This window comes from Ascaphus truei, unplaced genomic scaffold (assembly GCF_040206685.1).
Source record: "Ascaphus truei isolate aAscTru1 unplaced genomic scaffold, aAscTru1.hap1 HAP1_SCAFFOLD_1852, whole genome shotgun sequence".
NCBI lineage: Eukaryota > Metazoa > Chordata > Amphibia > Anura > Ascaphidae > Ascaphus > Ascaphus truei.
In genome coordinates this window covers 29,017-41,034 of record NW_027454755.1, presented here as the reverse complement: position 1 = coordinate 41,034, position 12,018 = coordinate 29,017, and positions in this window count along the sequence as shown.

Below are 12,018 nucleotides of genomic sequence, written 5' to 3'. Positions count from 1 at the left end.
GGGAGACGGAGCGTTATTACTAAGGCCGTCACACGCAGAGGAGACGGAGCGTTATTACTAAGGCCGTCACACGCAGAGGAGACGGAGCATTATTACTAAGGCCGTCACACGCACAGGAGACGGAGCATTATTACTAAGGCCGTCACACGCAGAGGAGACGGAGCGTTATTACTAAGGCCGCCACACGCACAGGAGACGGAGCGTTATTACTAAGGCGGTCACACGCACAGGAGACGGAGCATTATTACTAAGGCCGTCACACGCAGAGACGGAGCATTATTACTAAGGCGGTCACACGCAGGAGACGGAGCGTTATTACCAAGGCCGTCACACACAGAGGAGACGGAGCGTTATTACCAAGGCCGTCACACGCAGAGGAGACGGAGCGTTATTACTAAGGCCGTCACACGCAGAGGAGACGGAGCATTATTACTAAGGCGGTCACACGCAGAGGAGACGGAGCGTTATTACCAAGGCCGTCACACACAGAGGAGACGGAGCGTTATTACTAAGGCCGCCACACGCACAGGAGACGGAGCATTATTACTAAGGCCGTCACACGCACAGGAGACGGAGCGTTATTACTAAGGCCGTCACACGCAGAGGAGACGGAGTGTTATTACTAAGGCCGTCACACACAGGAGACGGAGCATTATTACTAAGGCCGTCACACGCAGAGGAGACGGAGCATTATTACTAAGGCCGTCACACGCAGAGGAGACGGAGCATTATTACTAAGGCCGCCACACGCAGAGGAGACGGAGCGTTATTACCAAGGCCGTCACACGCAGAGGAGACGGAGCATTATTACTAAGGCCGTCACACACAGAGGAGACGGAGCGTTATTACTAAGGCCGTCACACGCAGGGGAGACGGAGCGTTATTACTAAGGCCGCCACACGCAGAGAAGACGGAGCATTATTACTAAGGCCGTCACACGCAGAGGAGACGGAGCATTATTACTAAGGCCGCCACACGCACAGGAGACGGAGCATTATTACTAAGGCCGTCACACACAGAGGAGACGGAGCATTATTACTAAGGCCGTCACACGCAGAGGGGACGGAGCATTATTACTAAGGCGGTCACACGCACAGGAGACGGAGCGTTATTACTAAGGCCGCCACACGCAGAGGGGACGGAGCGTTATTACTAAGGCCGCCACGCAGAGGAGACGGAGCGTTATTACTAAGGCCGCCACACGCAGAGGAGACGGAGCGTTATTACTAAGGCCGTCACACGCAGAGGAGACGGAGCATTATTACTAAGGCCGTCACACGCAGAGACGGAGCATTATTACTAAGGCCGTCACACGCAGAGACGGAGCATTATTACTAAGGCCGCCACACGCAGAGGGGACGGAGCATTATTACTAAGGCCGTCACACACAGAGGGGACGGAGCATTATTACTAAGGCCGCCACACGCAGAGGAGACGGAGCGTTATTACCAAGGCCGTCACACGCAGAGGAGACGGAGCATTATTACTAAGGCCACCACACGCAGAGGAGACGGAGCGTTATTACTAAGGCCGTCACACGCAGAGGAGACGGAGCATTATTACTAAGGCCGTCACACGCAGAGACGGAGCATTATTACTAAGGCGGTCACACGCAGAGGAGACGGAGCGTTATTACCAAGGCCGTCACACACAGAGGAGACGGAGCGTTATTACCAAGGCCGTCACACGCAGAGGAGACGGAGCGTTATTACTAAGGCCGTCACACGCAGAGGAGACGGAGCGTTATTACTAAGGCCGTCACACGCAGAGGAGACGGAGCGTTATTACTAAGGCCGCCACACGCAGAGGAGACGGAGCATTATTACTAAGGCCGTCACACGCACAGGAGACGGAGCATTATTACTAAGGCCGTCACACGCAGAGGAGACGGAGCGTTATTACTAAGGCCGCCACACGCACAGGAGACGGAGCATTATTACTAAGGCCGTCACACGCACAGGAGACGGAGCATTATTACTAAGGCCGTCACACGCAGAGGAGACGGAGTGTTATTACTAAGGCCGTCACACACAGGAGACGGAGCATTATTACTAAGGCCGTCACACGCAGAGGAGACGGAGCATTATTACTAAGGCCGCCACACGCAGAGGAGACGGAGCGTTATTACTAAGGCCGTCACACGCAGAGGAGACGGAGCATTATTACTAAGGCCGTCACACGCAGAGACGGAGCATTATTACTAAGGCCGTCACACGCAGAGACGGAGCATTATTACTAAGGCCGCCACACGCAGAGGGGACGGAGCATTATTACTAAGGCCGTCACACACAGAGGGGACGGAGCATTATTACTAAGGCCGCCACACGCAGAGGAGACGGAGCGTTATTACCAAGGCCGTCACACGCAGAGGAGACGGAGCATTATTACTAAGGCCACCACACGCAGAGGAGACGGAGCGTTATTACTAAGGCCGTCACACGCAGAGGAGACGGAGCATTATTACTAAGGCCGTCACACGCAGAGACGGAGCATTATTACTAAGGCGGTCACACGCAGAGGAGACGGAGCGTTATTACCAAGGCCGTCACACACAGAGGAGACGGAGCGTTATTACCAAGGCCGTCACACGCAGAGGAGACGGAGCGTTATTACTAAGGCCGTCACACGCAGAGGAGACGGAGCGTTATTACTAAGGCCGTCACACGCAGAGGAGACGGAGCGTTATTACTAAGGCCGCCACACGCAGAGGAGACGGAGCATTATTACTAAGGCCGTCACACGCACAGGAGACGGAGCATTATTACTAAGGCCGTCACACGCAGAGGAGACGGAGCGTTATTACTAAGGCCGCCACACGCACAGGAGACGGAGCATTATTACTAAGGCCGTCACACGCACAGGAGACGGAGCATTATTACTAAGGCCGTCACACGCAGAGGAGACGGAGTGTTATTACTAAGGCCGTCACACACAGGAGACGGAGCATTATTACTAAGGCCGTCACACGCAGAGGAGACGGAGCATTATTACTAAGGCCGCCACACGCAGAGGAGACGGAGCGTTATTACTAAGGCCGCCACACGCAGAGACGGAGCATTATTACTAAGGCCGTCACACGCAGGGGAGACGGAGCGTTATTACTAAGGCCGTCACACGCAGAGGAGACGGAGCATTATTACTAAGGCCGTCACACGCACAGGAGACGGAGCATTATTACTAAGGCCGTCACACGCAGAGGAGACGGAGCGTTATTACTAAGGCCGCCACACGCACAGGAGACGGAGCGTTATTACTAAGGCGGTCACACGCACAGGAGACGGAGCATTATTACTAAGGCCGTCACACGCAGAGACGGAGCATTATTACTAAGGCGGTCACACGCAGAGGAGACGGAGCGTTATTACCAAGGCCGTCACACGCAGAGGAGACGGAGCGTTATTACTAAGGCCGTCACACGCAGAGGAGACGGAGCGTTATTACTAAGGCCGTCACACGCAGAGGAGACGGAGCGTTATTACTAAGGCCGCCACACGCAGAGGAGACGGAGCATTATTACTAAGGCCGTCACACGCACAGGAGACGGAGCATTATTACTAAGGCCGTCACACGCAGAGGAGACGGAGCGTTATTACTAAGGCCGCCACACGCACAGGAGACGGAGCATTATTACTAAGGCCGTCACACGCACAGGAGACGGAGCATTATTACTAAGGCCGTCACACGCAGAGGAGACGGAGCGTTATTACTAAGGCCGTCACACACAGGAGACGGAGCATTATTACTAAGGCCGTCACACGCAGAGGAGACGGAGCATTATTACTAAGGCCGCCACACGCAGAGGAGACGGAGCGTTATTACCAAGGCCGTCACACGCAGAGGAGACGGAGCATTATTACTAAGGCCGTCACACGCAGGGGAGACGGAGCGTTATTACTAAGGCCGCCACACGCAGAGAAGACGGAGCATTATTACTAAGGCCGTCACACGCAGAGGAGACGGAGCATTATTACTAAGGCCGCCACACGCACAGGAGACGGAGCATTATTACTAAGGCCGTCACACACAGAGGAGACGGAGCATTATTACTAAGGCCGTCACACGCAGAGGGGACGGAGCATTATTACTAAGGCGGTCACACGCACAGGAGACGGAGCGTTATTACTAAGGCCGCCACACGCAGAGGGGACGGAGCGTTATTACTAAGGCCGCCACGCAGAGGAGACGGAGCGTTATTACTAAGGCCGCCACACGCAGAGGAGACGGAGCGTTATTACTAAGGCCGTCACACGCAGAGGAGACGGAGCATTATTACTAAGGCCGTCACACGCAGAGACGGAGCATTATTACTAAGGCCGTCACACGCAGAGACGGAGCATTATTACTAAGGCCGCCACACGCAGAGGGGACGGAGCATTATTACTAAGGCCGTCACACACAGAGGGGACGGAGCATTATTACTAAGGCCGCCATACGCAGAGGAGACGGAGCATTATTACTAAGGCCGCCACACGCAGAGACGGAGCAGTATTACTAAGGCCGCCACACGCAGAGGGGACGGAGCATTATTACTAAGGCCGTCACACAAAGAGGGGACGGAGCATTATTACTAAGGCCGTCACACACAGAGGGGACGGAGCATTATTACTAAGGCCGCCACACGCAGAGGAGACGGAGCAGTATTACTAAGGCCGCCACACGCAGAGGAGACGGAGCATTATTACTAAGGCTGTCACACGCAGAGGAGACGGAGCGTTATTACTAAGGCCGCCACACACAGGAGACGGAGCATTATTACTAAGGCCGCCACACGCAGAGGAGACGGAGCATTATTACTAAGGCCGCCACACGCAGAGGAGACGGAGCGTTATTACTAAGGCGGTCACACGCAGAGGAGACGGAGCATTATTACTAAGGCCGCCACACGCAGAGGAGACGGAGCATTATTACTAAGGCCGCCACACGCAGAGACGGAGCATTATTACTAAAGCCGCCACACACACAGGAGACGGAGCAGTATTACTAAGGCCGCCACACGCAGAGGAGACGGAGCATTATTACTAAGGCCGCCACACGCAGAGACGGAGCAGTATTACTAAGGCCGCCACACGCAGAGGAGACGGAGCATTATTACTAAGGCCGCCACACGCAGAGACGGAGCATTATTACTAAGGCCGCCACACGCAGAGGAGACGGAGCATTATTACTAAGGCCGCCACACGCAGAGACGGAGCATTATTACTAAGGCCGCCACACGCAGAGGGGACGGAGCATTATTACTAAGGCCGTCACACTCACAGGAGACGGAGCATTATTACTAAGGCCGCCACACGCAGAGGAGACGGAGCATTATTACTAAGGCCGACACACGCAGAGGAGACGGAGCATTATTACTAAGGCCGCCACACGCAGAGGGGACGGAGCAGTATTACTAAGGCCGCCACACGCACAGGAGACGGAGCATTATTACTAAGGCCGTCACACGCAGAGGAGACGGAGCGTTATTACTAAGGCCGTCACACACACAGGAGACGGAGCATTATTACTAAGGCCGTCACACGCAGGGGAGACGGAGCATTATTACTAAGGCCGTCACACGCAGAGGAGACGGAGCATTATTACTAAGGCCGTCACACGCAGGGGAGACGGAGCATTATTACTAAGGCCGTCACACGCAGAGGAGACGGAGCATTATTACTAAGGCCGCCACACGCAGAGGAGACGGAGCATTATTACTAAGGCCGTCACACGCAGAGGAGACGGAGCGTTATTACTAAGGCCGTCACACGCAGAGGAGACGGAGCATTATTACTAAGGCCGCCACACGCAGAGGAGACGGAGCATTATTACTAAGGCCGTCACACGCAGAGGAGACGGAGCGTTATTACTAAGGCGGTCACACGCAGAGGAGACGGAGCGTTATTACTAAGGCCGTCACACGCACAGGAGAGGGAGCGTTATTACTAAGGCCGTCACACGCAGAGGAGACGGAGCATTATTACTAAGGCCGCCACACGCAGAGGAGACGGAGCGTTATTACCAAGGCCGTCACACGCAGAGGAGACGGAGCATTATTACTAAGGCCGCCACACGCAGAGGAGACGGAGCGTTATTACTAAGGCCGCCACACGCAGAGACGGAGCATTATTACTAAGGCCGTCACACGCAGGGGAGACGGAGCGTTATTACTAAGGCCGTCACACGCAGAGGAGACGGAGCATTATTACTAAGGCCGTCACACGCACAGGAGACGGAGCATTATTACTAAGGCCGTCACACGCAGAGGAGACGGAGCGTTATTACTAAGGCCGCCACACGCACAGGAGACGGAGCGTTATTACTAAGGCGGTCACACGCACAGGAGACGGAGCATTATTACTAAGGCGGTCACACGCAGAGACGGAGCATTATTACTAAGGCGGTCACACGCAGAGGAGACGGAGCGTTATTACCAAGGCCGTCACACGCAGAGGAGACGGAGCGTTATTACTAAGGCCGTCACACGCAGAGGAGACGGAGCGTTATTACTAAGGCCGTCACACGCAGAGGAGACGGAGCGTTATTACTAAGGCCGCCACACGCAGAGGAGACGGAGCGTTATTACTAAGGCGGTCACACGCAGAGACGGAGCATTATTACTAAGGCGGTCACACGCAGAGGAGACGGAGCGTTATTACCAAGGCCGTCACACGCAGAGGAGACGGAGCGTTATTACTAAGGCCGTCACACGCAGAGGAGACGGAGCGTTATTACTAAGGCCGTCACACGCAGAGGAGACGGAGCGTTATTACTAAGGCCGCCACACGCAGAGGAGACGGAGCATTATTACTAAGGCCGTCACACGCACAGGAGACGGAGCATTATTACTAAGGCCGTCACACGCAGAGGAGACGGAGCGTTATTACTAAGGCCGCCACACGCACAGGAGACGGAGCATTATTACTAAGGCCGTCACACGCACAGGAGACGGAGCATTATTACTAAGGCCGTCACACGCAGAGGAGACGGAGCGTTATTACTAAGGCCGTCACACACAGGAGACGGAGCATTATTACTAAGGCCGTCACACGCAGAGGAGACGGAGCATTATTACTAAGGCCGCCACACGCAGAGGAGACGGAGCGTTATTACCAAGGCCGTCACACGCAGAGGAGACGGAGCATTATTACTAAGGCCGTCACACGCAGGGGAGACGGAGCGTTATTACTAAGGCCGCCACACGCAGAGAAGACGGAGCATTATTACTAAGGCCGTCACACGCAGAGGAGACGGAGCATTATTACTAAGGCCGCCACACGCACAGGAGACGGAGCATTATTACTAAGGCCGTCACACACAGAGGAGACGGAGCATTATTACTAAGGCCGTCACACGCAGAGGGGACGGAGCATTATTACTAAGGCGGTCACACGCACAGGAGACGGAGCGTTATTACTAAGGCCGCCACACGCAGAGGGGACGGAGCGTTATTACTAAGGCCGCCACGCAGAGGAGACGGAGCGTTATTACTAAGGCCGCCACACGCAGAGGAGACGGAGCGTTATTACTAAGGCCGTCACACGCAGAGGAGACGGAGCATTATTACTAAGGCCGTCACACGCAGAGACGGAGCATTATTACTAAGGCCGTCACACGCAGAGACGGAGCATTATTACTAAGGCCGCCACACGCAGAGGGGACGGAGCATTATTACTAAGGCCGTCACACACAGAGGGGACGGAGCATTATTACTAAGGCCGCCATACGCAGAGGAGACGGAGCATTATTACTAAGGCCGCCACACGCAGAGACGGAGCAGTATTACTAAGGCCGCCACACGCAGAGGGGACGGAGCATTATTACTAAGGCCGTCACACAAAGAGGGGACGGAGCATTATTACTAAGGCCGTCACACACAGAGGGGACGGAGCATTATTACTAAGGCCGCCACACGCAGAGGAGACGGAGCAGTATTACTAAGGCCGCCACACGCAGAGGAGACGGAGCATTATTACTAAGGCTGTCACACGCAGAGGAGACGGAGCGTTATTACTAAGGCCGCCACACACAGGAGACGGAGCATTATTACTAAGGCCGCCACACGCAGAGGAGACGGAGCATTATTACTAAGGCCGCCACACGCAGAGGAGACGGAGCGTTATTACTAAGGCGGTCACACGCAGAGGAGACGGAGCATTATTACTAAGGCCGCCACACGCAGAGGAGACGGAGCGTTATTACCAAGGCCGCCACACGCAGAGGAGACGGAGCATTATTACTAAGGCCGCCACACGCAGAGACGGAGCATTATTACTAAAGCCGCCACACGCACAGGAGACGGAGCAGTATTACTAAGGCCGCCACACGCAGAGGAGACGGAGCATTATTACTAAGGCCGCCACACGCAGAGACGGAGCAGTATTACTAAGGCCGCCACACGCAGAGGAGACGGAGCATTATTACTAAGGCCGCCACACGCAGAGACGGAGCATTATTACTAAGGCCGCCACACGCAGAGGAGACGGAGCATTATTACTAAGGCCGCCACACGCAGAGACGGAGCATTATTACTAAGGCCGCCACACGCAGAGGGGACGGAGCATTATTACTAAGGCCGTCACACTCACAGGAGACGGAGCATTATTACTAAGGCCGCCACACGCAGAGGAGACGGAGCATTATTACTAAGGCCGACACACGCAGAGGAGACGGAGCGTTATTACTAAGGCCGCCACACGCAGAGGGGACGGAGCAGTATTACTAAGGCCGCCACACGCACAGGAGACGGAGCATTATTACTAAGGCCGTCACACGCAGAGGAGACGGAGTGTTATTACTAAGGCCGTCACACACACAGGAGACGGAGCATTATTACTAAGGCCGTCACACGCAGGGGAGACGGAGCATTATTACTAAGGCCGTCACACGCAGAGGAGACGGAGCATTATTACTAAGGCCGTCACACGCAGGGGAGACGGAGCATTATTACTAAGGCCGTCACACGCAGAGGAGACGGAGCATTATTACTAAGGCCGCCACACGCAGAGGAGACGGAGCATTATTACTAAGGCCGTCACACGCAGAGGAGACGGAGCGTTATTACTAAGGCCGTCACACGCAGAGGAGACGGAGCGTTATTACTAAGGCGGTCACACGCACAGGAGAGGGAGCGTTATTACTAAGGCCGTCACACGCAGAGGAGACGGAGCATTATTACTAAGGCCGCCACACGCAGAGGAGACGGAGCATTATTACTAAGGCCGTCACACGCAGAGGAGACGGAGCGTTATTACTAAGGCGGTCACACGCAGAGGAGACGGAGCGTTATTACTAAGGCCGTCACACGCACAGGAGAGGGAGCGTTATTACTAAGGCCGTCACACGCAGAGGAGACGGAGCATTATTACTAAGGCCGCCACACGCAGAGGAGACGGAGCGTTATTACCAAGGCCGTCACACGCAGAGGAGACGGAGCATTATTACTAAGGCCGCCACACGCAGAGGAGACGGAGCGTTATTACTAAGGCCGTCACACGCAGAGGAGACGGAGCATTATTACTAAGGCCGTCACACGCAGAGACGGAGCATTATTACTAAGGCCGTCACACGCAGAGACGGAGCATTATTACTAAGGCGGTCACACGCAGAGGAGACGGAGCGTTATTACCAAGGCCGTCACACACAGAGGAGACGGAGCGTTATTACCAAGGCCGTCACACGCAGAGGAGACGGCGCGTTATTACTAAGGCCGTCACACGCAGAGGAGACGGAGCGTTATTACTAAGGCCGTCACACGCAGAGGAGACGGAGCGTTATTACTAAGGCCGCCACACGCAGAGGAGACGGAGCATTATTACTAAGGCCGTCACACGCACAGGAGACGGAGCATTATTACTAAGGCCGTCACACGCAGAGGAGACGGAGCGTTATTACTAAGGCCGCCACACGCACAGGAGACGGAGCATTATTACTAAGGCCGTCACACGCACAGGAGACGGAGCATTATTACTAAGGCCGTCACACGCAGAGGAGACGGAGTGTTATTACTAAGGCCGTCACACACAGGAGACGGAGCATTATTACTAAGGCCGTCACACGCAGAGGAGACGGAGCATTATTACTAAGGCCGCCACACGCAGAGGAGACGGAGCGTTATTACTAAGGCCGCCACACGCAGAGACGGAGCATTATTACTAAGGCCGTCACACGCAGGGGAGACGGAGCGTTATTACTAAGGCCGTCACACGCAGAGGAGACGGAGCATTATTACTAAGGCCGTCACACGCACAGGAGACGGAGCATTATTACTAAGGCCGTCACACGCAGAGGAGACGGAGCGTTATTACTAAGGCCGCCACACGCACAGGAGACGGAGCGTTATTACTAAGGCGGTCACACGCACAGGAGACGGAGCATTATTACTAAGGCCGTCACACGCAGAGACGGAGCATTATTACTAAGGCGGTCACACGCAGAGGAGACGGAGCGTTATTACCAAGGCCGTCACACACAGAGGAGACGGAGCGTTATTACCAAGGCCGTCACACGCAGAGGAGACGGAGCGTTATTACTAAGGCCGTCACACGCAGAGGAGACGGAGCGTTATTACTAAGGCCGTCACACGCAGAGGAGACGGAGCATTATTACTAAGGCCGTCACACGCACAGGAGACGGAGCATTATTACTAAGGCCGTCACACGCAGAGGAGACGGAGCGTTATTACTAAGGCCGCCACACGCACAGGAGACGGAGCATTATTACTAAGGCCGCCACACGCACAGGAGACGGAGCATTATTACTAAGGCCGTCACACGCAGAGGAGACGGAGTGTTATTACTAAGGCCGTCACACACACAGGAGACGGAGCATTATTACTAAGGCCGTCACACGCAGAGGAGACGGAGCATTATTACTAAGGCCGTCACACGCAGAGGAGACGGAGCATTATTACTAAGGCCGCCACACGCAGACGGAGCATTATTACTACGGCCGTCACACGCAGAGACGGAGCGTTATTACTAAGGCCGTCACACGCAGAGGAGACGGAGCATTATTACTACGGCCGTCACACACAGAGGAGACGGAGCGTTATTACCAAGGCCGTCACACGCAGAGGAGACGGCGCGTTATTACTAAGGCCGTCACACGCAGAGGAGACGGAGCGTTATTACTAAGGCCGTCACACGCAGAGGAGACGGAGCGTTATTACTAAGGCCGCCACACGCAGAGGAGACGGAGCATTATTACTAAGGCCGTCACACGCACAGGAGACGGAGCATTATTACTAAGGCCGTCACACGCAGAGGAGACGGAGCGTTATTACTAAGGCCGCCACACGCACAGGAGACGGAGCATTATTACTAAGGCCGTCACACGCACAGGAGACGGAGCATTATTACTAAGGCCGTCACACGCAGAGGAGACGGAGCGTTATTACTAAGGCGGTCACACGCAGAGGAGACGGAGCGTTATTACTAAGGCCGTCACACGCACAGGAGAGGGAGCGTTATTACTAAGGCCGTCACACGCAGAGGAGACGGAGCATTATTACTAAGGCCGCCACACGCAGAGGAGACGGAGCGTTATTACCAAGGCCGTCACACGCAGAGGAGACGGAGCATTATTACTAAGGCCGCCACACGCAGAGGAGACGGAGCGTTATTACTAAGGCCGCCACACGCAGAGACGGAGCATTATTACTAAGGCCGTCACACGCAGGGGAGACGGAGCGTTATTACTAAGGCCGTCACACGCAGAGGAGACGGAGCGTTATTACTAAGGCCGCCACACGCAGAGACGGAGCATTATTACTAAGGCCGCCACACGCAGAGGAGACGGAGCATTATTACTAAGGCCGCCACACGCAGAGGGGACGGAGCATTATTACTAAGGCCGTCACACGCAGAGGGGACGGAGCATTATTACTAAGGCCGTCACACTCACAGGAGACGGAGCATTATTACTAAGGCCGCCACACGCAGAGGAGACGGAGCATTATTACTAAGGCCGACACACGCAGAGGAGACGGAGCATTATTACTAAGGCCGCCACACGCAGAGGGGACGGAGCAGTATTACTAAG